Here is a 5,432-nt window from a genome sequence, read left to right as displayed (position 1 = left end):
GAGAGGAGAGGAGGGGAGGGGAGGAGAGAGGAGAGGAGGGGAGGGGAGGAGAGAGGAGAGGAGAGGAGAGGAGGGGAGGCTCTGACAGCACTGAGAGGGGAGGGGAGGGGAGAGGGGAGAGGAGAGGAGAGGAGGGGAGAGGAGAGGAGGGGAGGGGAGGAGAGAGGAGAGGAGGGGAGGAGAGAGGAGAGGAGAGGAGAGGAGAGGAGGGGAGGGGAGGAGAGAGGAGAGGAGAGGAGAGTGGAGGAGGGGAGGAGAGGAGAGGAGAGGAGGCTCTGACGGCGCTGAGAGGGGAGGGGAGGGGAGGGGAGAGGAGAGGAGAGGAGAGTGGAGGAGGGGAGGAGGGGAGGAGAGGGAGGCTCTGACGGCGCTGAGAGGGGAGGGGAGGGGAGAGGAGGAGAGAGGAGAGGAGAGGAGAGGAGGAGAGAGGAGAGGAGAGGAGGAGAGGAGAGGAGAGGAGGCTCTGACGGCGCTGAGAGGGGAGGGGAGGGGAGAGGAAGAGAGAGGAGAGGAGAGGAGGCTCTGACAGCACTGAGAGGGGAGGGGGGAGGGGAGAGGGCTGTTGTTGTTCTTGGATGGCAGGCTAGCTCTGCTAAATCATGTCTGGTGTTTTGAGCTAATCAGATTAGCTGTGTTCTGTCTCCCAGTGGTGACTTCACCACTAGGCTGGGCTGGGTGGGTATGGGGGGTAGCTAGCAGCAGCCCCCACTGCCCCACTAGGCTGGGCTGGGTGGGTATGGGGGTAGCTAGCAGCAGCCCCCACTGCCCTACTAGGATACTGGCTAGAGGGGATGTAAACTGGGGTGTGCATCTCCAACAACAGCTCCTTTACCCATCACTGGTGCAGAGGGTGTTGTGCCTAGATGCTGGGGGTGGTGGAGGTGGTGTGTTTCACTTACAGTACGTGTCCTTTTAAACATACTACATAAGGTTGAATTAAAGTTTGACATGAAGGATTTCATCAGTAGCAATGCTTTTTGCAATCTTATCAAGTTTGACTGTAAACTTGCCATTTGAAACTTGAGGGGGAGGTGGTGGTGGTGGTGGTGGTGGTGGGGTTTTTCCGAACTCAAACATGGGTGTAGGGGGTATTTGGGGTATTTAGAGGAGTACAGGGGCAGATGGTTTTGTAGTACCCAAACACAGCCCTCTTACCCTCCCTGTCTAGGTGAGGGGGGTGGTACCCAGACACATACCCTCTTTGCTCAGGTTTGAGAGGGGTGGGGGTATTCTAGAGAAGTGACCCTTTGCTCAGGTTTGAGAGGGGTGGGGGTATTTTAGAGAAGTGACCCTTTGAAATCCACAGGTCTTTGTGTCTGAAGGCCTCTGCTTTGAAATGGAGACAAAGGAAGAAACACGTGAGACAGAGTGAGTGATAAAGAGAGAGAGAGAGAGAGAGAGAGAGAGAGAGAGAGAGAGAGAGAGAGTATATGCTTATGTGTGTGTGTGTGTGTGTGTGTGTGAGATGTGTGAGAGATGTGTGAGAGCGAGAGAGAGAGAGAGTGTATGTGTGAGTGTGTGTGTGTGTCTGTGTGTGTGTATGTATTTGTGTGTGTGTGTGTGTGTGTGTGTGTGTGTGTGTGTATGACTCACATAAAGAGGTGGAGTGGTGCCATATCTGCTGAATGAAGTGGAACTCTGGGAAAAGGATTACACACACACTGCGCAGAGGGCAGGGGGCCACAGGCCTCTATAAATCTACCAGCATGTGTGTGTGTGTGTGTGTGTGTGTGTGTGTGTGTGTGTGGAGGGGGGTCTCTGAGGAATGAGCCCTTCAAAAACTCCCCTACTGTTGGAGAGGTGGAGCTGAATTCCCAGAGGAGGCCAGTCAGGTATGTGAATGTGGAGGGGAATGCGAGTGTGTGTGTGTGTGTGAGTGTGTGTGTGTGTGTGTGTGTGTGTGTGTGTGTGTGTGCGCCAGTGTGTGTGCCAGTACATGTGGTTGAGGGCGTGTGTGTGTGTATGTTTTTGAGAGTGCACATGTGTGGGACTGTCTGAGCACATGTGTCTGTGTGTAGTCACTGTTGAATGATTCCATCAAAGATCTTTAAGCGTAGCACTCTAGAATCTTTGGATTCCACTCAGTACATGAGTATCTGTGCGTGAGCTAAGAACATTAAAAGATCTTTAAGCGTAGCACTCTAGAATCTTTGGATTTCACTCAGTACATGAGTATCTGTGCGTGAGCTAAGAACATTAGAAGGAAACACGGCACCATAGAGAAGAACACCATCTTCAAAACGAACACCAGGCCTGAAATGCGCCATCTTTCCAGTGGTATTGCCATAACAGCATGGCCTCCATAACAGCATGGCCTCGTGGTCCTGCACTTGTGAATGGCTGACCAGATAAACGAGCGCCGACCCTCGGGGTGCATTCAGACCCTCTCAAGCGATCCCTAATCCCTCTTAAGGATGAGTGGGCTGAGCCTCAGAGGAGATCAATACGGAGTGAGTCACTCCCGAGCAGTGTGAAGGGATGTGTGTGTGTGTGTGTGTGTGTGTGGGGGGGAGTGTATGGATCCAAGCCGCTCCGTCCACACACACACACACACACACACACACACACACACACACACATACACACACACACACACACACATATACTGTATGGACATCATATAAATCACTATGGACTAGATCCAAAACACTCTATGCATAGGCTTCCATGTGTACATTAGATAAATCACTAAGGACTGGATCTAAACACCTGTCTTGATAGGCTTCCATGTGTACATTAGATAAATCACTAAGGACTGGATCTAAACACCTGTCTTGATAGGCTTCCATGTGTACATTAGATAAATCACTAAGGACTGGATCTAAACACCTGCCTTGATAGGCTTCCATAGATATGTACATTATTTATAAATCACTACGACCTGGAGCCAAACCATGGATATGTACATTAATTACAGTTTTTGCCCATTGCTTACACACTAAAATCGAATGCTCAGACCAAAGCCTCAATACCTAAACTTCTTGTAGCGTACTTTAAACACGGTGTAACCATTCTGCTTTGCGAAACACTACACACGGTTTCTTAAATTAGACACCTGTTATCATTGAGAAAACACTACAATAACAATAGCAATAGAAACACAAAGACAGCAGTGTTTTATATAAAGCGCATCAGTGTGTTGCTGTTGATTTGAAAGAGAAACTCAAATGGTGCATGTGTGTATGTTTTTGTTTGTTGCAATAAATGCATTTTTAGAAAGGATTGTTGAGTTTTGATTGCAGTGTTTTATTTTGGCATAGATGTGAGTTGTTTATCTCCAAGTGCTATGTCTTATTTGGCTGTGCGTAGAGTTTTGACATAATGAGACAAATTCTGCTAAGTGTGTAAGCAATAGGCAAACACTGTAACTGATTCTATTGATTCATGTGTGTGTGTGCTGATTGTGCTCATGTGAGTGTGTGTGTTTGGAATTTCTAGTTGCCCATTACCACTTTTGTTGTGACACACTTTGGAGATGCTTTGAATCCTGGAATTAGTCATGCCCACAAAGCTGTTGAAACTGTAATTTGCATCGCTGTGAACTTGATGTAAAGAGCTCTCCATATGTGTCCATTGATGCGCACGTGAGATGAATCAATATGGACTCCGTCTCTCTAGAGACCCTCTCACCCTCTCCTGCCTCAATCTCTTACTCTCCCACACTATAGACAAAAGTTAGCTGACGTCTCATTAATCGTACAATCAGACCAAAAGTAAACACCATTTCAGGACTCTAACTTTGGCCCAGTAGTTATGTCAGTCAGGCATCAGGCCAAGGGTCTCCCAGGCAACCGGAGCCACAGGATTCGCCAGGATAACAAGTGTTGAGCTCATTTGACAGCCAAACAATTCCCTTTCTGTCTTCGGAGAAACATCAAGGCAAGATGCCTGCTACAGTGAAACAATGAAAAAGACACTTTAGGGGAGTTTAATGGCTGACAGCTCTCTCCTCTTTATCTCCTGTCACACATAGTGTCACATCATGTCACAGCCTCTGTTGATGATGTCCCATGATCCTCTTTGGTGCTGTCAGCTGAGTGCCCTGAAGAGTCATGTTTGTTTGTCAATTTCAATTTAATTTCAATTGATTGTGCTTATAGAGCGCCAAAACATTACACATGTATCATGGCGCTTTACAGAATGTAGGCAATCAGAGAAAAAGAAAAGAGGGAAGAAAGAAAAGGAAGAAAGAAGGAAGGAAGGCCCATGGGTAACAGGAGCGAGGAAAAACTCCCTAGAACTGGAGATACATATAGGAGCAGATCCACGACTCAAGGGCCTGACCCATCTGCCTAGGGTCAATACGGACAGTAAGGTCTGTAAACAATGACGAATGCATATGATGATCAGGTGTGGAGAATAGGACATGGTGTTTAAAGCACCTGAGGTGAAAGTTACAAGAGGTGGGATGATTACGTATCCGGTATGATGAAGCAGTGGTTCTTAAACTTTTTGTCTGGCGACCCCACAAAAAAGTATGACGAGGTCTGGCGACCCCACTTTCCCCAAACCCATTCTAAGTCCTTACTCAAATACCCCCCTCAAACGTTAACAACTAAATCAAGCAAAACCTAGAAAGCAAAGTCATTTGTTTTATTTACTCCATATGTACAAGATCCGAAAAAAAAAAAACAATCACGATTAAACAAGTGTAGGCTGCCGCCATATCAGATCAGAGCGCTATGTGCGTATAGCGCGCGCACACACAAGCACGCACACACACATAGCCTGCAGCATTAGGCCTACAACGTTACATTAATTATATTTATGGCGATAACAATAACAATATTATTGTATTTCCCTTTTCTGGTTTACTATCTTTAACAATTTCAATGGGAAGGGTGGGCATGCTTCCGTGAACATAGCAAGTTAATTCTAGGAGGAATGCTGCATACGGCGACACAGAGATTTGCTGAGCCGACATCTGTATTTTGAGATGTCGTTTCATTTTGACAGGTTTTAAGCTCTCATTCGCCAGAACATCGCCGCAAATCACACATTGTGGGTGGTCGAGGTTATCTTTAACTTGGCAAGTGAATCCATATTTCAGAAATTCTTTCTGATAAAGCCGACGCGCCTTTTTTATTCTCACCGGCCTGTAGACTTGTCCCATCTGAGGATCACGGAGCAGACGCACTGGTAGATGGCACTTCCGAGCTTTTGTTCATTTTTTTAAGCAGCCACCTGTCCATTTTGGCTAGTAGGCTACCTATGTCTTTTGTTTTGTTTAACTTAAAATAGCGGGAACAAGTTGAGTTTGCATAGTGGGAGCAGATAGTTACATTGTTTCTATCAGCGGACCAGTAGCCCATAGGCTGAACCAGATCTCGTTGAAAGACGAAAACATTTCTCTCTCTTCTCTTAACTGCGTGTAAATAAGAAAAAGGCCAATATAATTTTCCTTTGTTTCACCTAATAATAAATTCAGACTG

This window comes from Alosa pseudoharengus, unplaced genomic scaffold (assembly GCF_046254945.1).
Source record: "Alosa pseudoharengus isolate Yale_2024_CS ecotype anadromous, Long Island Sound unplaced genomic scaffold, YU_APseudo_1.1 YU_APseudo_1.1_scf_6, whole genome shotgun sequence".
Classification (NCBI taxonomy): Eukaryota; Metazoa; Chordata; class Actinopteri; order Clupeiformes; family Clupeidae; genus Alosa; species Alosa pseudoharengus.
Note: the sequence above shows the minus strand (reverse complement) of the source record.